Raw genomic sequence first — 26,397 nt, forward strand, 5'->3', positions numbered from 1 at the left:
CTTGGAAAACTGAGAGGGCCAGGATTTACAAATGGAGCCAAGACTCCTTCATCTACTCTGTCCTTCCAAGACATAACAGGGTCAAGAGGCACATTATTCAAGAATTATCCTACAACCAGAAGGCCTCTCTCAAACGTAAGCTATGTCAGTTCATTTCAGGCAAGTGAAGAAATCGAATCGTCAGCATGAAATAATAGTTTGACAGTAGCCCTGGGTGGGAGAGGAGGGGGGAACTCTAGATCTTAGACATTCAATCAACTTGGAGGCTTCTCTGGATTCCACAAGTAAAGAATATGTAGTTTATAAAACTTCCCTTCTTCTCCAAAGAACAGTAGGCTGGCAGAAACCCACAGGCTCAGGATCCAGACTCACAGGACACTTTCAGTGTGTATAGCTCCCAATGGGAACAGAAGGTGACCACATTCACTTCCCAGATGGCAGATTTTGGAAGACAAGGGCTGGCTGCTTCCCAATCCCTTTCTTGACCTGGCCTTGGCTTGCAGCATTGGGGTGGAGGCTGCTCCTCTGAGAAATACATTTGCCCTAAGGTTGCAAAACATCTCCCAGTGATTGATGAACCTGTCTCAGGGAAGAAAGGAATGTCACCAAGATCTGAAATACAGCCACCTTAAAAAAAAATCACTCTTCCAGGAAGCCTCAAGCCACCTGGAAATATAAGAATGGATTGGAAAGACATCAGATTGCAGTCACAGTACTGAGGATACAAAGCAGGGTAATAGGGGAATCAGGGTCACTTGTAACAAGATAAATTATTCACACTAAATTGTGACCTCCGATTTCTCTTTTGGCTGAATGTTCCTGGTAGCTGGTCCAGCCCTTAGCAGGTGCTATAACCCTTTCTCAGCAGATAGCATCTGCCAGCCTTAGGAAATGGGGTGAGTCCTTCATTTGTAGGTGGGAAGGTCACAAACCATTTCTGCATGAGCTCAGGACAGGACACTGTTCTGTCAGTTTCTCTGTAGGAAGTTATCAACCTGGTTTTGTGACCTTGTGATCACAAGTTATTTTGTCTCTTTAGACCTTTAAGTCTTTCTATATACAAGATCAACATCATACTAAGTATGTGTTGTCAGGGTTTTATTAGTAGCGGATCTCATTTTGTAGACTAAATCATATAAAGCACCTGATACAAGTGGCATTCTTCAAGGTGATACAATCCAGCTCAGCTTATTAGTTGTGTGACTGTTGGGGAACTATTTATCCACTGAACCATACTTTCTTCATCCATGAAACAGGGATTAGAATACTACTATTTCATAAATTATTGTGAAGATCAAGGAATTTTAATCCACATATAGTACCTAGTAGAGCACAGTTTAATACACATTTGCTACTGTCCTTTTAGTTCTAATACACCCAAATTGCATCTCTTTGTCTACCTTAGGGTTAGGACCCACTTCTAAATGACTCCTGAGGGGAAGAGGCCACCTGGACCAAGTTGTTTTCACCTATTTCTGTGGCACTAGCCCAGCCCACTGTAACCGCTCAGCCTCTCACTGACCTCATGGACTCCAGTTCTGTCTTCTTGGCCTCAACTCTCTTTCTTGGCCCTCAGCGTATGCCTGCCCAGAACTGACTTTTCTGTTCAACCCTCTTCTTCCCCCTTAGCCTTCCCTATTCTATTATTGCCAGCGTCCTGGTGGGACAATTTCACGGGGAGATGGAAACTGTGCATTAGAGTAAGAAATCTAAAGAGATGCCATTTTCTGCCTAATCTGTTTTCTCCCCATGGGTCAATTTGGCTGCACTTCTTATTTTGAAATAAAAAGAACCTAGAAACAAATGAGCAAATACCTTATTATTGAGAACCATCTGCAGAAAATCCCATGGAGAAGCTCCAAGGTCAAAGCTATCTGTTCTGCCTCATACACAAAATAGCTGACAGGAGGGCAGGACGGGGCTCAGAGGATCCTGGGAAGTTTGGGTAAAACCAAAGGCCTTCTTTTCAACTGGAGGTAAAAGTAAGATTTCTCTCTGCAATCCAACTCTTCCCACTAAGAACATTTGTGTATTTAACGGAAACAACAATGATCATGTGGAGTTGGCTCGTTGGTCAGGAAAATTCAACAGCAACCATGAGACTCATTCTTGGCTCTTTCCTTCTCTTTGATCCCAGATTTTCATTTTTTAAGGAGTGCCATCTGGTCTTTCTGGAACTTTTGAGTTAAAGAAAAAAATTATTTATGTTTTGAAATTGTGCATTTTCTCTCTTGTTTCTGCCTAACTCTTTTCTCTGTATAGGTGAGGGAAGGGAGGTAAGAGACCAGACCCTGTGAATGGCTCTGTGGGGCTAATTCCCAGCAGGAAGGTGAGTCCCATGGTGCCCAGCTACTGAGCAGAATTAGAAGCTATGTTGTAGAGTTTGCTTTAAGTCAGCAAGACAGCTTTCTCGGTGAGGGAAATGCTGGCCAGTTCAGGAGTTACCAACCAGCTATGGCTACTACACACTTGGAAGAATTATATTTTTAAGCGTGTTTATTTTAATTATCTTAAATCCTAACCTAAATATAAATCAGATATTTAAGTAAGTGACACAGTTTACTGGGGAAGGGGGAGCTTCAGGATAAAGAAACAGAGCTGAGTCCAGGCTGGGGTCCTCTACTTCTTTTCTTGTGTATAGTCCTTTCACAAACCACCACCAACTGCCTAAATATCTCATGAAGCAAGTGCCTTCAGCATATGGCCATATAACTTTTTAAAATGAGTGTAGCTTCAAGTTACTGTTACTACATGGACTCTCCGAATCTAACAACACTTTTAGAGTCTTCGAGAATTAAAAAAAGTTTCATCTAGGATGCCGACTCTAATTCAAACCATTAAGCATTTTGTGAAGAAGCATAAGTCCAGTTTCAGATCAGTCAGCAAATGTGCCACAATCCATTAGTAATGTCTGCTGAGGCTACAGGCCCAGGTAGAATGACAGCACTGGTTCTTATATTAGCCCATCTTGCAGTCTATCCTGCTGTAGTTTTGCTTCATGAACTAAGGAACCCATTAACTTCACTATCCAGCCCCTTCTTATTTTACAATACTCAGGCTCTGTTTTTTATTCTTTTTTGTTTGTTTCCTGATATCTGTGATATTCTAAAGTTTCTTTGCAAAACACAGCTACTAAAATATATAAATATTTTTTTATAAAGGTTCGTCTTTGGTTACACACAGGCTAAATTCAGCCAAAGTTTAATCAGGAACAAGAAAAATAGTCTTCCCACCAGTTTGCCACTCTGGACTGAAAGACAGCAAGAAACTCAGTATTGTATAGGTCTTTACGCTTTTTAAGATAGGTTGGGCATCAACCATTTCATTTGATTCTTATAAACTGATACAAAAAGGGAACCATGTTTTACAGCAGAGGAAATGGAGGCTCAGGATGGACAATTGCCTTGCTGGTGACTACTCGTGACCTTTCCTACTTAGAGCAAGATTCCAAGAACGAAGCTAAGCTGGGATCCTGTCTGGATCCCGCGTGACTCATGGTGAGAAGGCCTGGCCTGCAGGAAGATCATCTTTGCTGAAAAGAATGGGGAGATGCTCACAACCTTCTGGGCAGAGAGCATGGTGTCTCCATCACCTGGTAGCACTGAAGCCAACCTGATTGCTCTAGGTCACAGTCTAATGGAGAAAGGACTCCCCAGGGGCAGGGTGGGGGAGGAGTGGCATGGATGGGGACCTCAGGAATGATTCACCACTGTTTCTAAGGGCAGCATGTACAACTTGGTGCTCTCTCTAGATCTGTGTGAAATGCGAGGGTCCTCAACCAGTTAAAGACAAAGCACAGTTCTGCAACTCCAGGCTTTACCACTTGGGGACAGCAGCTGTGCACTGGAGGGGAGAAGCAGTTAGGGGCTGCCATCAAGAGGGAGCTCATAGAAGGGGCCCCTCCTTTGCTGCCTCCTCCTCTGTCAGTGTGTTGGAGACTTGGCAGGGGGAAGGAGACTCAGCAGAGATGCCCTCCAGGGAATTCACAAGCAGGGGAGCTGAAAGGGGAGGACAGGAAGGATCACAACGACTTCAGTAACACACTGTGAGAGGCCATCCCCCCCCCCCAAATAATGGGATGAGACTTGGAAATGCAAGTGACACATTGTTTTTTGTTCATTTGACTTCTCTGTTAAGACAGGTGAGACTTGAAGACACTGAGTTACCCAGTGCTATAGTCTGAAGGCTTGTCACTCACCAAAATTCATATGGTTGTATTACAAGAGCTGGGATGTGAAGTTGTGATTAGGTCCTGAAGGCTCCACCCTCAGATGATTAATGCTCTTATAAAAGAGACGTGAGGTAGAATGCTTGCTGACGGTTCTCTATGAACCCAAAAGTAAGCTCTCAGTAGACATGGAATCTGCTGGTGCCTTGATCTTGGTCTTCCCCACCTCCAGAACTGAGAGCATATTTCTGTTCGTTACAAATTACCTGGCCTAAAGTATTTTGTGATAGCAGCCAGAACATGGTAATAAGCAGAAAAATAAAGGTTTGAAATTATTCTCAGAATGGCCTTCGGTAGAGGCTATGTAGTCAGACCTGTAGTGTGGCCTGAGGCAAAGTGAGAGAGGTAAGGAAGTCGAAATAAACCGTACGACTTTTGTAACTTGCCCACTTGCCTGCAGACATCTCCTAAAAAAGAGACACTGAAATCAAAAGCAAACAGTCAACCCAGGCATCTTAATAGGGGGCCAATGAGAAATGCCGGAGGAACAAGCAACCTCCAAATACATATATCTGGGGAAAACGGAATGATGAAAAGCAGGACCTAGTCAAGGACCTCGCCCTGACCTAGCCTCTAGCCCTCGGGTTCCAGCAGAGGTCAGGAAGTCTATCTGCATTGTTTCTGAGGAGGCTTGCCAGCTTCCTTCCCCTCCCCCCCCCAACACAGGATACTCAGCAAATGCTTGTTAACTGATTGTCTAATTTAAAATTCTCACACATTAACATTTTCCAAGGAAATTTGGCAAAGGAAACCAAGTAACTATTTCTAGTTTCTCTTTAGGTTACACTTTTATTCTGCACAATTTGGAGCCAATACAGTACGAATGTATAATTGTCTAGGAGGTAGTTTTAGCAGCTTTACAGGAGATGAACTTCCTGCCACTGGTATTAATGGTCTGATGTAGAAGACATGAGAAGGAGGTATTAGTTAACAGTTCACAGTTCTAGACATTTTACCCTCAATCCTTACTTTATCTTTTTTTTTTCTTCCCTTGGTGGTAATAGGATTTGAACTCAGGACCTTATACTTGCTAAGTAGGTGCTCTACTACTTGAATCACACTCTAGTCACACACTTTTGTTTTTACTTTAGTTATTTGCCACATGAGGTCTTATGTTTTTGCTAGGGATCAACCTTGAACCATGATTCTCCTATCAATCTTCCCACACAGTTAGGGTTACAGATAGAGGCCACAAAATCCAGCTTGTACTTTGAGATGGGAAGTTATCTTCACTTTTTGCCCAAGCTGGTCTCAAACAATTATCCCCTTCATCTCCCCCTCCAAAGCAGCTAGGAATATAAGCATGAACCACCATGTCCAACCTCTTGTTTGATTTTCTCTTTACCTATTTCCATGTCTTTTTCCTTTCCCCTCAAGGATGGGAAACAGAAAGATCTAGGTCTTTGACCCATAGCTGCAGTGACTCTGAAAATTCCTTTCCTTCAAAACCTCAGTAGATGAACAAAGAAAATTTCTGTTAGAGTCAGACCAAATCATGAGCACCTGGGGTCCATGTCTAGAACAAAGAGAAAAAAGGAGTCTACTTCATTTCCCTTCCCCTCCCCCCAAAAATGGCATCTTATGAGCCACTGCCAACAAAAGACAGGAACACTAGAATTCACTGCTGTCTATTTCCTCCTCAGTCTCAGTCTCGTTTTCACTCATTTCTCTAAACATAAGAAAAAGTTTCACCCTCACTTGTGTGTGTGTGTGTGAGTGTGTGTGTGTTCCTTTCATCTTATCTCTGTTATAGTTAGGACTTTAAATGTTCTCCCCAAGGCCTTCATACTAAAGGCCTGGCTCCTAGCTTGCTACTATTGGAAAGTGGCAGAAACTTTAGGTGATGGGCCCTAGTGAGAGATCTTTAGATGACAGTGGATAGGAGAACTTCAACCCCTTCTTCTCTATCACTTTACAGCCATAAGCAAAGTGATTTTTCTCTATCAGCCTTCCTGTCATGAGGTGCTGACTAGCCCAAAGCAACGAGGCCAACTGATGATGGATGGAAAACTCCAAACTTTGAGCAAAAGTAAACTGTTCCTCATTATAAGTAGATTATCTCAGGTGTTTGTTACACAGACAGAAAGCTGACTAATGCATTAGTGTGTATAGATCTCATGCTATTGTTAGCCTTACTTACTAGCATGCTGTTAATTTCCACCTTATGGATCTTGGTTTTTATTTTAATCACGCATAGTATCATTTTTAGTTTTCAATTTCTACTGGAGTTCAGCCATTTATCTTATTTTAAATCTCATCTAGTTGTATCTTATCTTAAAAACATACTCTTACCATTCATTTATTGGAATTGTAATTTTTTCTAACTTCCTAGATATGACATTTCTTAAATTTTGTTGTTTTTTCATTTGTCTCATTAAAAAATACTTTGTTTCAGCACCTTCCCCTTTTACTGAAATTTCAAAACAAAGTTCAATTTTAAACATTTTTTGCTTAAAATATTGGTTTTAAATCTTTTGGTTTTATAGTCACATTAATCTTTTATTATTGGTTTTAAATCTCCCTATTACCTTTGTTTGTCTTACGTTTTTCCTCCCATGATTTTTCATCCACATGGTAGCAGAAGATGTAGCCTGGGAAGTGTTAATATGGGAATGCTTCTTCCCTCCCTTTCTCCCACAGGTTAAAGGTCACCATCCCTCCAGCTGCCTTTCCTACTCTCTTAGCAAACAGACCATCCCATTAAGGGTTGCCTGGCAAAACTTGCTCCTCACCCAGCCAGAGAGAACCTGGGATTAATCTCTACCTGGCCCAAGCAGCAAGTCTCATTATACACAGTAGCCTTGAGAAAAATAACTCATGGATCTTCTTCCTGCCTTTCCTATGCTCTGATGCTCTTTGGAGCCTAGGACCCTGTCTGAGTAGGTAGTTCCCTCATATGCTCTGTTCTGCCTGGAGAGAACAGGATACCATCCAAAGGATGCCATACATCAATTCTCAGAGCCCTACTGGATAGATAAGATGCCAACCCTAGATAGTTTACTTCCAGATATCCTTGGAATTCCAAGGAGGAAGCCCCAAGAAAGTCCACGTTTCTCCAAGAAGACCTGACTTGCCTTTACCTAATCAAACACTCTGCACTCCCACACTATTTCAGGGAAAGGTATCTTCCCCTAAGCCTTTCCTGACCAAGAGACTGTCCATTCAGATTTCCTTGGTCTCATGCCAAATCCACAGTCCTGGTAGTGACCCTTTGAGAATTCTTCTTCCACTCTATAACCAGTGAACCCCTTCCGGACACAGATTACCAAACTCAGAAGTCCTATGAACCCCCTTAATTTTAGAAACATTGAGCTGTTATATCTTGAAGGAGCTTATCCTTCAAGGTCTGTCATCTTGGGAAAATCTCCACCAAATCCATTCTAAGAAGCTTGACCTAAAGCCCTCAAATGTGTGAGTCTCAATAGAATGTGTACCCAGTGGAGAAGCCAGTAAAGAATTACAATATAATGTGGGCAAAGTTAGCTTCTGGGCCTCTCTTCTTGAGTTCCTCCTCTGTGAGGAATGTGCAGGACATTCTCTGGTGAGCCAAGAGCTGAAGATGATTTTTTTAAGTAAGCATAACAGATGTGTACTTACACAATTCACCCTGTTTCTGCCCATGGTTCTGAGGAGCTCCTTTCCCAGAAAGTCTCCTGTCTGCACCTGAGGGACCCTCTGAGGGTAGGGGGAGGTGAAATAGGGATGGGATCCTTGGAACTGGTGCCATTAAAAAGCTCTCAAAGAAATGAAATATTGGGCTACTCATTAGACACTATGTTGAAAACGAACTATACAAAATTTGTGGGTGGAAACAGGAGGGGAAAACTGGGAGAGAGTGAGGGAAGGGGTGACATTGTCCAAACAGAAATGTACTCACTACCTGATTTATGTAATTGTAACCACTCTGTACATCACCTTTATAAGAACAATAAGAACAAAAGAAATGAAATCTTGAGTGGTACTGAGGCTCAAAAGTGGTAGAGTACTAGCTCTGAGCAAATTAGCCCTTGAGCAAATTAGCCCAGGGACAGCACCCAGGCCCCAAGTTCAAGCTCCATCACACCTACCCCCCCAGAAATGGAAATGCAATCTTGTCTTTTCTACAACAATTAATACACTTTCATGGCAGACACTGACACATATTGAATGTTGACTGTTCAGTGCTGTTGTGTCAAGGTAAGCACTTCCAGATAACGTCCGTGGAAGGGTACACTGGATAACTATTCTGAAGCACAATATAACCATAGGAACCCAAGAGCTTTAAAAAAATGTTCATATCCTGATAGGTGATGGGCAGCTGATGGGAAATGCATGTCTGTCCTGATATAGACATGTATAAATGCTATCTAGCCCATAAGGAACATTTACATTATTTACAAATTTACATTATTATGATGATGAGCTGCTTAGTATAAATTTATGTTGCTGTGGGGAAAAGTTAAGATCTTAAATTCAAGGACCAATTCATAATTAAAAAAATATTTTGGATCAAATTAGGTATCAGAAAGTTTATCATGCATTGTAAGTCATGTTAAAACAGAGTAATAACAATAGAAACAACCAAAAATAAACGCCAAAGTTTGTATTATCAGATGGTGAAATACTTTGTGGTTATTATCTACTTATGGACATAGGAAGATGATCTCACACAAAAGCTATCTTTACAAATCAATTTAAAGTTACTGTTTCTCTTTATTTTTAAAATGCTAATAACAGAAGAGGCACCAGAGGCTTACCAAAAATATTAGTAAGAAATAACAATATAACATTATGAATACATTTACTATAAAAAGAAAAGAAAACAGGGAACCTAAGCCTTAGAATAAGTGAAATAGGGTCTATTTTTGGTGATGTTTATCTTACCCTTTTGGTTTTGTTGTTGTTGTTATATTTTCCAAATCTTTAACAATAAACCTTATTGGATTCAGGAAATGCCTAAATCCTGACATATAAGACAAAGCTCACTAATGCTTCCCTTTGCTCCTCAAATCACTTTCACCCAGGGAGGCTGAAAAAGATACTAATTAGTATGTTTAGAAGAGACACCAGAACCACCAGCACCTGCCACTGCTTCTTTGGACTCCATCAAGTAGCCAGAAGCAAGTCGTTTGGTATATCCTAGCTCATAGTATGATTAGAGTGGCCAGCCTTAAAAGAAAAGAAGGTTGCTCTTATTTCTCATACTAATCCCATCCATGGAGGTGTGGGGGGTGGGGAACGTGGAGGGGAAGGGGGAGTGCTACTTATTATTATAAGTGCTACTTATTAGACTCCTTCAAAACCTCCAACAAATTGGCTGGATTTTATAGTCAGAAAGAAAATAATTGCACAAAGAAGAAATGTAGTAAGACACAGTCACTCCCTTTGCAAAGGATGCTTCTGGCAGTAAGATATGCATGGGCTCTGAGGATGGGAGAGGGACCCAGGCTTAGGGACTGGATTCTCTGGAGAGCTGAGAACAAACACAAAACCTTAGACAGAGCTGCCCCCTCTCCCATCCTGTTCTCTAGCATCTCAGTTCCAAGATGCCATGGAGAGAAGCATCTGCTTTTGCTTCTCCTTGCAGCAACTCTTGGTTGCTAAGCAGATCCCTTGGGTAACTATGTGGGCATAAAACCTTTGCAGAACTGCCAGGAATCTGCTTCACCCAATTGTCAAAGTGAAAAATGAAATCATTCCTCTCACCTGTCACTACTTTGCACAAAGCTCCCATTATTGAATGGTGATGGCCTAGAATGTTATTCTCACCTACTTGCAGGAATATAAATGAGTTTTGCATAATTTACCTTCAAGAGAGTAGGAGGGGAAGCAGAGAGTTTAGGCACCTCTCCAGCTGATACTCTAGGGAGCCAATGATTGGGGACAAGTGGGTGGAATAGATCAGCTTGCCCTCTGCCCTTGACCAATTGGTGCCTTGAGCAGGTGAAGACATCTGCTTTAAGGTAAGCTCTCCCTAGGTGCCAACATTACTGGGGGTTAGACCAAGTTATTCTACGTTTTAAAGGCATTTCTTAGATAAGTTTTTTGAGCACCGTGTTTAAAAACCACTGTTTTCTCTAATCCAGCTATATGTACAAAAAATTACAAGACATTACAGATGTTAGCATACATATACAGGAAGGAAGGAGACACCCTTGGAGGAGGAGTGAGTAATTTTAATGGGGAGCATAGAAAAGTGTTACTTTGAGCCTTTGAGGAGGAAGCAAAGAAAGACCTTGGAGACAGATAGAACTGCCAGAAAAGATACAGAGAGGAAACTGGCCTGGTAGGAGATTAACTAGAGATCTGCGAAGCCCAGGCAGAGACCAGAAAGAACAGGGAAGCTGAGGAATTTAGAATCTGTGTTTGATCAGATATGTAATTAAGAAGGGTCACTCCAAAGGTAATGCAGAAGATACATGAAAGAGGGCCAGGCAGGAAGCAAAAAGACCATCCAAAGGCTCTGCTGGCAGCAAAGCCCAGGCTGGATAAGAATATAGTAGCAAAGTCCCCTCTGCCTTCAGTACACAGCACTGAATTTGTATGCCATGATACTTTTCAAATGGCATTTATTTTTGAAAATTAAAACATACGGGATTTTTTAGGAAGCACCCAACATGATGATGGTATTTATCTAAAAGGACTTAATTAAAAATAATATTTAAAGCTGGGCTCCTGTGGCTCCTGCCTATAATCCTAGCTTCTCAGGAGGCTGAGATCTGAGAATCTTGTTCAAAAGCCAGCTTAGGCAGATAAATCTCAGAGACTCTCATCTCCAATTAATTCGCAGAAAGACAGAAATAGAAGCATTCATCAAATGGTAGATCATCAGCCATGACAGGCAAAAGCAAAGAGTATCAGGCCCTAAGTTCAAGCACCATTGCTGGCACGTGCGCATGTACATGCATGTGCACACACAATTTTATTTTTTAATTTGTTTAATTTTAATTTTATTGTCGAGGTGACATACAGAGGGATTACTGTTACATAGGAAAGTAGTGAGTACATTTCTTGTCCAACTTGTTACCCACACACACACTATTTTAAATGATCTCATGAAACGCACTGTGGCTCTCTGCCAGTGAATGAAGCTGGTGTTTCTCAAACACAAGTGTGATAGTGCTAAGAATTATATAAAATCACAACCTAAGAATGGATCCTCTAAGGGTATACAGTCTCTTTAAACACGAGGGGAAATATTTTCTTTTTGTTCAAATGGTGATCCAATTTGGATGGATGTTTTGTTCTTCTCATCTCTTGGCTCATCCATAAAATGCTGGGGTTGGACTTGATCATCTCAAAGGTCTGTGATATCCAAGCCTGCAATGACTTTTTTCCTAGCTAGTTAATATCCTCATCTTTTCTCTCTTAGATTTTACAGAGAGGTCATTTTTTCTATTTCTGTAAGGTCACCCTCCTTAATTCATATTCCAGCTGTTGGCAGCATTTTGCCCAGTTCTCAGATCCTTTTCAGCCCAGAGTGGGGCCTCTCACCCTCTGGGTCTGCAGTTCTTGCTCAGCCAGCACTTTCTGTTGCTCTCCCTCCATCTATCTTCTCTAGGGCTTGTCACCCTCGTCAGCCTAATTTTTAAAAGGGAGAGTGGGGGAAAGCACTAAAGACAGAGTAGCCCCGTGGCTTCTGAGAAGAGAGAGATCCACCCTCCATTTGACTTTTCCCTCAATTACTGATGGTGTGACATTTCCCCCCTTCCTTCTGAGAAGTCCCTCCTGAACTCTCTCACTTGGAGTTTGAATTATTTTGCATTCAATGACTTTTCAGCTTTTGATTTAACATTTAACATCTTTGCCTGTCAGCCTCCTTTTTCCTCTAAGATGCTGTAAGAGAGCTGAAAGGAGTTTCCCCCACTTCAAGTCATAACAAAACTGGAATTCTGTGGAAATTTAAACAGAAATTAGATTGCCTTCATCAAGCAGCGAGGCAGGGATATAAACTCAATGGTGCTAAGTTTATTCTGTGCACTTTCCCAAACCTTTGATAGAAGCTTTCTCTCTTAATTTCTTTTTCTGTCTCTCTGTCTCTCTCCCTCTTTCTCTTACTCACACACACATTTTTAAGGGATTGTGGTCAAGAGATGGAAATTTTTGTCATGAATAGAACACTGTAGGACAGAAAATAAAGGAGCAGGAAAAATAAATTTATCTGTCAGTGGAGAAGAAATCACAGTGGGGCTCCTGGGACCAGGATGGGCTCTCTGGGACCATGGTGGGATAATTCTCATTTAAAGATTTAAAAAATGAAACCCAGAGGAGAAAGAACTCAAGGGGATGACCAGTTTTCAGAGGTGTTTTAAACAAGTTACTGATGATTTGATCAGGACAAACCACAGAATGGTTTCTCACAGGTAAATTGGCAAGAGTTTTGAAAAGATCAGCATGAAAATGTATTTAGTAATAAATTTATGGAGAAGAATTTAAATTGTACCCAGAAAGCAATAACATCACAGTTTTCTATTATGTCTCAAAAAGCGTATAACATCATTAATCAACAAGGAAATGCAAATTAAAAAGCACAGTGATGTACTTCAATGTATTGGCTAGAACAGCTAATACAGAACCTGGGGTCATTGGAAATTTATTGAAGATCCTCACAGCGAAGTCTGTAACTAGAGTGAATTTTTTGTATATTCTGGAAGGACAGAATTAGGTAAGCATCATATCAAAAAATAACTATAAGGCATTATATAAAATATACCAAATATAAAAGTATTTGTGGTAGGGTAACATAAAGACCAACACATTGACCAATAGAACAGGATGGAGAATCCACACTTCCAGTGGCTTCCAACAAAGTGACTTCCAACAAAGATGTCAAGACATCTAAATGTTGAAAGGATAACTTTTTCAATAATAAATGATGCTGGAACAACAGCAGTTACTTATAAAATGAAAAGAAAGAAGAGGAAGAAGAAAGGAAGGAAATGGTAACCTCACATTACCTACAAAAAGTTCAATCTGTGGGTTATAGACTTAAATGTAATAACTAAAACTACACAATTTCTAGAAGAAGATCTTATCATTTTGGATTATTAAATGAAAAACAGGAAAGGAAAGTAAAAAAATCAGTAAACTCTTTTTGCTATTTTCTGAGCAATTGAAGTCCTATTTAGAAAAGCATTACCTATTCTTTTATCTTCAGGCAAGTTCACATTTTCTGGTCTTACATTAAGATCTTTGATCAATTTATAATTGATTTTTGTACAGGATGAATAAGGGTCTTTTTTTTGTTTTCTTTTCAAAGATATTCACTTTTCCTAACACCATTTGTTGAAGAGACTATCTTTTCTCTAATGTAGGTTTTCACACATTTGTCAAAAATTAGATGGCTGTGGCTATATGGGCTTCTTTCTAGAGGTTCTATTGCATTGATTTACATTTCTGTTTTTGAAACAGTAGTGTATTGTTTTTATTACTACAACTCTGTAATATGCTTTGAAGTGAGCTATTGTTTTACTTCCAATGTTGCTCTTTTTGCTAAGAATGGCATTGGCTATTTAAGGTATTTATGCCTTCCATATGAATTTTAGGATTGATTTTTCTGCTACTGTAAAGAATGACATTGGAATTCATATGGGTATTGAATTGACTCTGTAGATTGTTTTTGGCATATAGCCATTTTCACAATAGTGATCCTCCCAGTTCCTGGGCATGAGAGGCCTTTCCATATTCTAGTGTCTTCCTCAGTTTCTTTCTTCAGTGGTTTATAGTTGTTGTGGTAGAGGTCTTTTACCTCCTTAGTTAAGTTCTTTATGAGGTTATGTGTTCTAACCCGCACGACGTCAACGAGGGCGGTGAACCTAAGCGAGAAGGAATGAAAGGACAAGAGACACGAAGAATGACAGCAAGACAGGGATTCTGATCAAGCTGCAATTTTTTATTTTTCACACAGGGGTATTTATATGCTTGGAATAAGGAAGCTTTTTCATTGGCTGTTAAGGAAGCTTTTTCATTGGCTGAAGCATCTGCAGAATGTTTGCGTAGGACAGGGTGAAAGGGTAGTCTTTAGCAGCTGCAGGATGTTTGAGTAAGGCAGGATGAAAGGGTCAGATTCCTGAGAGTGGTTCTGTAAACTCAGCCACAAGATGTTCCAGTGAGATAGTCAAGCCTATCATGTTGAGAGACTCCCTTTTGGCTCCCGACAGTTATGATTAAAAAAAGAATTGTCCAGCCAGGCACTGGTGGCTCACGCCTGTAATCTAGCTACTTAGGAGGTTGAGATCTGAGGCTCTCGGTTCAAAGTCAGCCCAGGCAGGAAAGACCATAAGACTCCTATCTCCAATAAACCACTCACAAAACCAGAAGTGGTGCTGTGGATCAAGTGGTAGAGTGCTAGCCTTTAGCTGAAGAGATGAGGGACAGCTCTTAGGCCCAGAATTCAAACCCCACGACCGACAAAAAAAAAAAAAAAAAGAATTGTCTTACTGTCTCAGCCTGTTCATTATTAGAATATAGAAAAGCTACTCATTTTTAATGTTGATTTTGTATCCTGCTGATTTGCCAAATGGGTTTGTAAGGACTAAGAAGTTTTGGTGGACTCTTTAGGCCTTTAACTATAGAATCTTATTTTCCAATAAGGATAATTTGGCTTCTTCCTCTTTTATTTGTGCCCCTTTATCTCTTTTTCTTACCTAATTGCTCTGAGAATTTTAGTACTATATTAAATAAGACTATCTCATTTCTGGCTTTAAAGGAAATTGTTTTAGTTTTTCTCCATTCAACATTCAACAATGTTGGCTGCAGGTACATGATATATAGGTTTTACTATGTTGAGGTATGTTCCTTCTATTCCTAGTTTCTTCAAGGCTTTTATCTTGAAGGGTTACTAAATTTTTATCAAGGGCTTTTCCTGCATATATTGGGATGGTTGTATGATAGTTGCCTTTTTTTCTGATTGTGAGCTATATTAAATTAATTGATTTGAGTATCTCAAACCATCCTTGCATCCCTAGAATGAAACAAATTCTGTCATGGTGCATGATCTTTCTAATGTATTATTTAATTCATTTTGTATGCAAATTTTTTGTCATATCCTTACCTGATTTTGGACTGAATGCATTAGTGGCTTCCAAAGATGAGTTTTGTGATATTCCTTCCCTTTCTACTTTATGCACTAATTTGAAGAGCATTTGTGTTAGTTCTTTAAAGGTCTAGTCCAATTCAGTAGTGAATCAGTTATGTCTTGGGTTTTTCTTTATTAAGAGACTTTTTATTACTGTTTCAATCTCATTTCTTGTTACATATCTATTTAAGTGGTAGGCCTTAACACAACACAGAAAACAATTATCAGTATCAAAAGGAAGCCTATACAAACTTTGCCAGCTATTCATCTGATAAATGATTAATGTCCAGAATATATAAGGAGCTCTAAAAGTTAAAAATCAAAAGAACAAATAATCCAGATAAATAATGGGAAAGTGATTTTAAACATACAACTTTCAAAAGAAGAATAAATAGCTGAAGAATACATAAGAAAAATTCAACATCCTTAACATAAAGGAAATGCAAATCAAGGCATCATTGAGATTCCGCCTCAATGGCAATCATTAAGGACACAACAAATGCTGGTCAGGATCTAGGGAAAAGGGGACCTGCATATGCTATTGAGAGAAATGTAAATTAGTGTGTCCACTATGGATGTGCCTTTAAAAACTAAAGATAGAACTACCATATGATCATGCTATACCACTCCAGGGCATATATGAGAAAAAATGTAAATCAGCATACAATAGATATATCTAGCCTTTCATATTTAGCAATACTATTCACAATAGCCAAAATATGAACTCAGCCTAGCCTAGGTGCCCACCAACTGATAAATGGATAAAATATATGTGCCATATATACCCAATGAAGTATTATTCAGTCATAAAAAGAATGAAATTATGTTATCTGCATAGATAAAACTAGAGATCATCATGTTGAGTAAAATAAGCCAGACTGGAAAAACAAACATCATATGGTCTCTCCCATACACAAAATCTAGCCCTTAAAAATGTATCAGAAGAATCAGGTGCCAGTGGTTTATGCCTTTAATCCTAGCTACTCAGGAGTCTAAGGATCATGATTCAAAGTAACCTATGCAGGAAAATCCATAATACCCTTATTTCCAATTAACCACCAAAAAGCCCTAAGTAGACCTGTAGCTCAGTAGGTAGATTGCTAGCCTTTAGCATAAAATCTCAGGGACAGCTCTTAGGTGCTGAGTTCAAGCTCCAGAATCAGCACTCAGAGAAGAAGAAGAAAAACAGAATCACAAGAACAATATTAAACAGGTTCTGTTTGGGGGTAGATACTAATGGAAGGGAAGAGGGGGAAACAAGAGGGTGTAGGAGGATGAATGGAATCATCCTCCATACACGTTCATATAAATGAACATGTATTAAAAATAAAATAATAAAACATTTTGAAATAGTTTTAAGAAAGAAAATATATTACCTTATATGCTATATATAGTTATTGTATTGTATATTTATATGAGGTTATAATTTATGTTAATTATATATATAAATTCTATTTAATATATTGCAAAAAACACCTAGGAAAACATCATCTTTTCTAATTGCCATAGAACTTCAACTTAAAACTACAATGACCCAGGCACAGTAGCTTGCCCCTGGAATCGCAGCTACTTCAGAGTAGAGATTGAAAGGATCACAGTTCAAGGCTGGTTCTGGCATAAAATCAGTGAGATTCCCCACTCAACAAATAAGCAAGGTGGGATAAACCTTCAATCTCAGGTACTAGAGAGGCATGGAGGGAGAGTTGTGGTCTGAAGTCAAGCTGAGTAAAACAAGCAGAGAAAAACAGGGCTAAGGACATGGTTCAAGCCATAGAACATCTGCCTAGCAAATATGAAGCCTTGAATTTAAACTGCAGGGCCACCAAGAAACAAAACAAAACAGAGATGGTGAAGTGCCTATATACATGTTCTAGAGTGTCATGAAAATGACTGAGTCAAATGTTGGTAAAAAAAAAAAAAGGTGGAAAAGTGAATTTGCAGACTGCTGAGGGAGTCTTAAATCATCTGTGCACTTTAGAAAATTTGGCAGTTCTCTTAAAACTTTACTAGAATGTCATCCTGACATTCTAGTCCTAGGTATTTATCCAAGAGAAATGAAAGCATTTGTCTATACACAGGTTTCTACATGATTGTTCATAATTGCTTTATTGGTAATCATCAAAGCCAGGAACAGGTGAATAAACATTGTGGTACATCAACACAATAAAACACTACTCAGTGGCAAACAGGAGCAGACTTGATAAACCCAGCAACATAGAATCTCTGAAGTATTTAGGTTGAGTGAAAGAAGATAGGCCAAAAATAAAAAAGAGGATATATTATATAATTTCATCTATATGAACTCTAGGGAGTGTAAACTAACCTGTGGTGATAGAAAGTAGAGGTAAGGTTGGTTTGCAGGAGATTTGAATTGATTGCAAAGAGGCTTGAAGAGGCCTTTAGGGTGATGGACCAGCATATTGCCTTAATATAATGATCACTTTATGGATATGTATGTCAAAGGCATCAAGCTGTATATGTGGAGTAAGCACAGTTTATTACATGTCAATTATGGCTCACATCACTATAAACTGCAAAAAGAAAGTGGGAACACTTTGAATCTTCTGCATGATATTTCTGAACAAATGGAAGAATTGTCTCATCTTAGGTAACGGATAGTCAAAGATAATTCTTTTTTAAATATATATTTTTATTGTAAAGATATTGTATAGAGGGGTAATAGTTACATGAGCAAGGTAATGAGTCCATTTCCTATTGAGCATTGTTACCTCCTCCTTTGTTTTTTCCCTACTATCCCCTTCCTTCCCACCTCCCAACTCCTTCCTCCCCCCCCCAACGTTGTGAAGCTCGTTTTCAACATACTGTCTTGTACATCTCATTGTTATAATGGGTCATCATGTATCCTTATTCCAGCATTTTGTTATTTCCTTTCTCCTCCCCAAATTAGAAAAATGGACACCAGAATCAAATACAGTGACAACAGTGGTTGTACCATGGAGGAAGAACATACAAAAGAAACAAAAAAAATCACATAGTACATTTTAAGTACATTAAAAAGAACAACAAGAAAGATAAAATCTCTTGTGTCCCTACCTTGAGGTTCATTTCACTTAGCATCAGGTTATATGGTCATATGTACACAGCTTTCGACCTCTTCTGCTTGTCCTAGACATATACTAGTTATTGCAGATAAGGGAAACCATGAGACCTATTCTTACATCCAGGCTAAAACAAGTGCTCCAGGGATGACATTACTCCCTTTTCTATTAAGGGGCCTGAGCCATTTGTCCTCTCACCCCTCATCCCTTCTGGGCCCATGGAGGACAAAGTTATCTCTCTTCATCGACTACAATTGGAGACTGCATACTGGAAGAGATGCTTACACACAAAAACATTTATTGTGGTTTTGTGGAATTTTTCTTTTAGCTCAAGGCAGGTGAAATCTCTTACATATGGATTTCAGACCAAAGACATATCATTCAGTGAATTATAACCCAGGGATATTACAAATCAAGATATATGCCTCACTTGTCATGTTGAAGTGCTGCCAACCTTCCAGCAACCGACTGTATACTCTCCAAAGACTGTCTCCCTAAATCTTATTCTAGACATGAGAATCAATGATATGAATGTAATCACTCCTTTGTGTGGAGTCAGCATTTTCCAGTCAACTCTTGAGTCTCATTTCAAACAGAGACTGCACAAGCACAGAAGTCCTGGAAGGAGGCATGCAAATCCAATCACCGATTTGAAGAATCACCAATTCTGAGACGCTCTCTCAACACATATAAAAATGGATTAGGGTGGGGCTTCTAAGAGCACTCTGACTTCTTGAGAAGGAAGCATCCTACATAGGGAGGTGGAACTTGATGCAATGTAGATTTTAAGCCAGAACACTTTTGAAGGGTCTATTAATAATTTGGCTAGGACAGCAGAGGTGGCAAATGATCTATCTAAAGATGACATAAATGAGGTATATGGGTTGGGTGGTGGGGACCTGATTCAAGGCCAGCCTGGGCAGAAAACTTTGCTAGGCTCCAATAACTAGTAAAAGAAAAAAAATCAGAAGCATGGCTCAAGTGGTAGAGTTCCAGGTTAACAAGTGCAAACTCTACTACTACTACTACTACTACTACTACACACACACACACATACACACACAAAAAGAGAATGGTTAAAGATATATAAAAATATTTGAGCATGCACACACATATAATTAAAACGACTGTGATTCTCTGGTTTCTAGTAACAACAATTGAATGGGTAGCTCAATGATAGAGCAGCTTGCCTAGTGTGAAAAAGGCCTTGAATTCAATCCCCAGCACTGCAAAATGATTAATAAGTTTTGGAAAAAACAATTCAAGTACATGCCTTATGTAGAGATCTTTCATATATGGAATTAGACCCATATTTCTCTGTGGTGAAAAATTTTGACCTTTGGCACCACAAAAACCTATAATTTATATAGATATGTATAAAATATGTATATGTATATATAATCTAAATGTGAAAACTAAAATCAAATGAAAGAATTTTAAATAAAATTCCTTTAGGACAGGGAAATCTTTCTTAAATCGAATACAAAAACTTCTAGCCATGAAAACAAAAAGATAAAGTAAATCTTACCAAAATAAGAGGTTCTGTTTACCCAGAACCACTAAGATAGTAGAAAAACTAAGCTTCAAAGAGATATTTGCAAAACACATATCCATCAAAAAGACTCATATTTAGAATATATTTTAATAAGTCCTGCCAAGAGGACAGATAATGTTTTAGAAAAATAAGCAAAATATTTGGAGAAATATTTTTAAATCCAAATGAATATAAATATTTAATTATTTAATCATGAAGAAAATGCAAATCTAAACTATTGTATAATACCACTGTAATACCAGGTGGCAACAAGGATTTAAAGCAACCTCTAGTTGAAGGGGAAGTTGAAGCATCTTTGGAAATTCTTGGGCAGTGTCTCCTGAAGCTGAGCATATACACACCAAGATGAGTGATTATATTCCCCCAATGATTCTATTCCTAGTTATTGACCCAACAGATAGTTTAAAAATTGTATGCAAGCATGCTCATAGCAGCAGTAGTTGTAAATATCCCAAAGCTGGAAACAATTCCAATGACTATCAATAGCAGACTAAATAAATCAATTGTGGTATATTCACAAATTATACTCCTGAATAGCAAAGAGAAAGACTAAATAATGCCATATATGACAGCATGGATATATCTTACAAATATAATACTGAGAAAGAAGAAAGTAGTCGTAAAACAAAAAAAATCACAAGAATGGGTAAGGGTGAGCAAATGCAGTCACTGTATTTGGCTATACACTATGAAAAAATAACAATGCAACTTGTGGGTAGGGACAGCAGGGATAAAATGAAGAAAAATAAAAGAAGGAGTGATGTTTTTCCAAAAAGCGTTGTATACATTACCTGATTTATGGAATTGTAACCTTTTTACAACTTCTCAATAATGACAATAAAAATATAAAAAAGGTACGACTCCATATATATAAAATTCAAGAACAAGCAAATCTAATCTATAGTTAGTTTCAGATACTGATTATGTTCAGAGGTGAAGTGACTTCAACTCACTTTTCAGTAATGATAATATTCTTTTTTATTGTCAAGATGATATACAGAGGGGTTACAGTTACATAGGTAAGGTAATAAGTAAATTTCTTGTCCAACTTGTTATCCCTTCCCTCCTTTTTCTCCTACTTTGCCTCCCCCAACCTCCAAGTTGTACAGCTCATTTCCAACATATTGTATTGTGTATGTCACTGTTGCATTGGTTCCCCCTTGTCCTTTGTCTCACCATTCTGCTGTTCCCCCTTCCCTTCCCTAATTCAAATAAATGTATATGCAACACCAGGGTACCAAAATCAAGTACAGTGACAACAGGGGATATACAAAAGAAACAAAAAAATCACATAGTATATTAAAAACAACAACAACAAAGAAAAAACTCTTGTGTTCATGTCTTGGAGTCCATATCACTTAGCATCATCTTATATATTCATATGTGCATAGCTATTCTGCTCATCTGCTAAGATTATCCTAGACATATACCAATTATTGCAAATGAGGGAAACCCTGGGACCTATGTTTCTTTGGGTCTGGCTTATTTCACTTACGATTTTTTCCAAGTCTTTCCATTTTCTTATAAATGTGGCGGTGTCATTCTTTGAGGGAAGCATAGAATTCCAGTGTGTGTGTGTGTGTGTGTGTGTGTGTGTGTGTGTAATATTTTTTGATCCATTCATCTACGAAGGGTCATCTGGGTTGGTACCTTATCCTACCTATGGTGAATAATGCAGCAATAAACATAGTTGTGCTGGTAGCTTTAGTATGGCATGTTTGTAATCATGTTAAAACTGTCCACATATACTTTAGCTATGAAAAAACCTCAGCATGTTATACATTTGTGATGTACTTTTCTGTATGAATATTTCAATGGAAAGTTATTCTAAAGACTTAAATTTATAAAGATTTGTTTAATTTGTGGAAAAATGAAAAAACCAAACAGATAATATGTGTGTGCGTGTGTGTGTGTATTTTTTTTGTCAGTCATGGGGCCTGAACTCTGGGCCTGGGCTCTGTCCCTCAGTTCTTCAGCTCAAGGCTAGCACTCTACCAGTTGAGCCACGGCACCACTTCTGGCCTTTCTGCTTATGTGGTGCTGAGAAATTGAACCCAGGCTCTCATGCATGCAAGGTAAGCACTCTACAATTGAGCCACCTTCCCAGCCTGATAATAAAAAATTTAAGCACCCCCCAAATACTACACCAAAAGATATGGGAGACCAGTCTTCTGTCATGTCTACTTCCAAATGAACTTTTGACACTGCAATGTGCTACATTCTGCAGTTTATATGATAAGAAGTATAGTTCCCAGAGCAGAACACTGAAGTTCTATAGAGTCTGCTTATTCCTAACTACCCTCCTTTTGTTAGAGTTTCCTTGTTCTTATCCTATCCCCATTCCCTCTCCAAAAACAGCTTTAAGTTCCCCAAACCTTTTTCTTAGAAGATAGCTTATTAGCTGCTCTAAATTCTTAGTTTCTTTCTTGATGGGTACTGGGGCATGAACCCTGGGTCTTGTACTCTCATTTGGCTTTTTCTATTAAGAGTAGTGTTATACCTACCACTGGAGCTAGTTGACCAAATTCAACATTTACTTGTGTTTTCTCCCTTTAAAACCTACTTGAAACCTGCTAGGTCCAGAGCATATTTCAGCTTGCCTGAAATTTATGCCTCCTGCATTGCCATTCTGATCAGTTCAAATAATCTTCTTAATTTGTGCCTTGGTTTCTTATAAAGATCTAGAGACAAACTCAAGCAACAGAAGTTTAGAGGTTCCTTTATACTCACCTTATGAATCTCATCTTCCAGGTTGTAAGATGTATGTGACACTTCCAGGCCTTGTGGCTACAGCATTCTGGGAAGGGACAGGTCAGAGGCCAAAAGCCAAAGAACATGCCAATGAATCTAAATCTGTGACATGGAGAACACTTTTTATTTTAGTCATTGTAATTCTTCAGAGTTTCCAAATGCTGTACGATTATACATGTTAATGCTGTTTTAAAAAGAAAGCGTTGGTTAATTGGATGGCAATGAGGCAAAATCATTCTCAAATTTTGAACTTTATGTTCTTTGGAAGTAATTCATAGGGTTTCCTATTGGGTTGAATAATTGGAAAATCCTTTCTATGACCTGAGGGGCAGAAAAATAGGCCTGATCCTATTCTTGAGAGAATACGGAACAATGTACTGCTGTTTGGTTCTAATAAGACACATACAGAGACCTTCAGTGGGGGGGCCTGGATTGGCATTCCTATGGAGCAGAGGTGTTTCTGACCTGAAATGACTTAGGGAAAATGGCAGCATCCCACACAGCCAAGGTTTGGTGTGTAGGTGTCTGCTGCTGCTGCTCATGCTCAAACGCATATTTTATGCATTTTCTGGAGTTCTGCAGAGAAGAGCTGAGCTCAGAATAATTAAGAAGAAATGCAAATCAAGAAATAACTTTGGTTATCATCTAATTCACTAAGACAAAGTAACAAGCAGTATAAATTATATTTCAAGGAAGAATTGATTTCCTGAAAGATAGCATTGATCAACATTTTTTTCTTAAGAAAGTGACCTTCAATAGCCATGTTTTGAACAGAAGTATTGTTTTCCTTCACCCCAAATTTTCAAGCTTTTCCCCTTTTTCAGACATTACTTACTGAGAAAACTTGGTTACAAGCAAACAAATTTCATGGGAACATCTCCTCATAAGACCAAGGGGATAGTTCTTCTTTCTAGTTTTATAATCCAATAGCCATTTGAAGAGAGCCTTAAAGTTTTCCAATGAAGATAAATAGGAAATTTGTATGTGGTAGGTTTAACTTGTGAGAAGAGAAATTGTACAAAATTATACAAAAGCCTATAAAATTTTCTGCATTTATTTCCAACCATATTTCTTTGTTTGTATAAGGCTCTGTGCTAAAGCTTGGCATATTCAGTAAAATAAAAATATTCTCGCCACAAGAAACTCCACTGTAAATATTTACCCTCCCCAACCACCTCCAGCCCCCTCTAGAATCATCTTCTACCAGAACCTCCTCCACAGATGCCCTCCACAGCCACACTGCCCTACCTGTGATCTCCCTGGTTGTTTCTCACTCTCTGTGCTAGGAACACCTTCTCCTTGCTACTCCCATCTGTCTGGTCAGCTTCTATTTGACCATTAAGTCCCAGTACCAGCATTTCTTTTAAGCAAGACCACCTAAGTCCTCCCCAGCTCCCCTGCCTATGCTTTTATTTAGAGCTACTCAGTGAATAAACTTAAAGAGGACACATGGAGGCGAAAGTACTTTCATTACAATGTCTTCGAATTCTTCCATTTGGCACAGTGATGACACAGCCAACATTTCTTGAGCCATTACATGCCAGACAATGTTCTAAGCACAATGTGCATGTCAAATAACTTTTCTCCCAGCAGCTCCACAAGCAAAATGAGTAGGCCTATGACTATCTCAATTTTACAGATGAGAAAACGGAGGTATACAGAGGTGAAGTTATTTCCCTTCAAGCTCACATAACTGGAAAGGGAGTCACTTAATACAGACAACTCTCAAATATGTTCCTGTGGCCACATGAGTTTAGGATTTGATGGACAACTCCATTGGGACAATCCCAATATACCCCCAGAGGAACACATCTTTCAACCTACACTCCAGTTATGTTTTCTTTGTTGCCTCTTTTGCTACTGGAGCGATTATGCTTCCAAGAACCCAAATTCAAAAACCTGTATAGTCTGTGATTCTGCTGTTTTATCTCCCTTTGTATCTTGAAGCCCCTGCATCATAATGCATATACCATCCCCTACCTCCTAACACTCTCTACTCATTTAACCTCATTTGTCTGTAGTTTCTGCTCCCCTGCTTTCCTCCACTGGAGAAAAGATTCCTTGACAATTGGGATTTTTGTCTGATTTACTGACTTCCATTTCCCCCATGACCCACTAATGCTCAGCCCATAGTAAGGACCAATAAATATATGCTGAACTAACAACTTATGGTTCTCTTTCCCCATTTCCCTTTTTCTCCATTATTTCTCCTACTTCCTCCTAAGTTATAAAAATATTCCAGCAGCACATTGGCTCCCAGAGGGCAGCACTTCCCCTAGACATCCTTCAAGCAGTAAAGTCAGCCATGGCACCGGGCAGCTCGGCACAAACTATTAGGATGGCTTGGGTTGAAAAAGGATTTCAACCATTAGCTAGATCTTCAGAAACATACTAAAGGGGGTGTGCTAAGGGGATGCTAAGAAGTAATGGCTAAAGTCATTTTGAGGGAAAAGCTGTTCTTTGGTCTGAGGAATCCCTTGAATGTACTTTTTCAGTTCTGCAAAGAGAGGCCTAGAGCTTGTGGAGCTTGTGGAGAATAAAAGACACAGAAATAAGGAGAGCAAAACTTTGCTCTTAGACTATTATAAAAAAAGAAGAAGAAGAAGATCCTTATGTTAGCCAGGGAGGTTTTTCTGTTTTGATGTGTTCTAGTTCTACTGTATGATCAGAAACACCAAAGTCTGTGCAGAAGCAAGAAATGTAAAGAATAAAGTAAAACGGAGAAGTTAGTGTGTTCAGTATCACAGTAGGACAGAACTGAAGACAAGATCAGAAGGAACTCCTCACAGAGCAGATGCTTCACATTCAACTTTATGTTTTTATGTTCTTTGAAAAATGCCTCTTGCTAGCTCCAAGTCTTCAACCAAAACCATGTTAACCACTAGCAGTGTGGGCTTCTTTTAGTACTGCTGGGAGAAATCCAAAGAGCACTAGGTCCACATCTTGGGATGATACAGACCAAATGGGCTTAGGAAAGCACTAAGGAATGGTGGTATGATAGCTAGAGATGAAGTAGAAGTTTTGGAAGGAGGAAGCCAAGGAATATGTAATCATCTAGAGGAATTCTAGAAATCTGAGATAAAAAACAGAACTTCTTATAATCAGTATTGTATTGTATTTGGATAGTAAAGGAACGGCAAAAGAGTAGAAGACTTAGAAGCACTCTCAGTCACAGTGCTGAGTGAAGGTCATCTAGGTTTTGGATTCTCCTTAACTCTAGAGACCTTTCCATCAACAAATGAATTTTATATGGATCCCAACGTACAAAACTGAAACCAAGCTGCCGTGATGAAATGGGATGAGGTTTGAATTTTCCCACCCGGCAAATTCCCACTAGATCCCATGATGGCTCCTCTAGGTGTCTCTGTAGAATGCCAGGACCCTGGAAACACAATTGCAGTGGCGGGGGGCAAGACTCGGAACAACAGAAAAAATTATATTCTTTTATATTCCAGACAATTGCTCATTCTGCATCAATCTGAGCACTCAGAACCTAGTAAATGGTATGTCCCTTCCTGATGAGGTATTCTTCCTTTGCTTAGACCAAATTCCTTCACTGCTACTCACTGATGGGACTCTTAACCAAAAAACCTAGTGGAAAAATAAAAGTAAGCCTACTTCCATATAACAGCTTTCCAAATCTTGGAAGATTGCTTCTATTCTTCCCCAAGTTATGTTTGGTCCAAGTGAAATATTCTCTATCCTCCAACGATTTCCAAACTATTTGTACATTCATATATTCCTGGAA

This window comes from Dipodomys ordii, unplaced genomic scaffold (genome assembly GCF_000151885.1).
Source record: "Dipodomys ordii isolate 6190 unplaced genomic scaffold, Dord_2.0 Scaffold28, whole genome shotgun sequence".
In the NCBI taxonomy this organism is placed as follows: Eukaryota; Metazoa; Chordata; class Mammalia; order Rodentia; family Heteromyidae; genus Dipodomys; species Dipodomys ordii.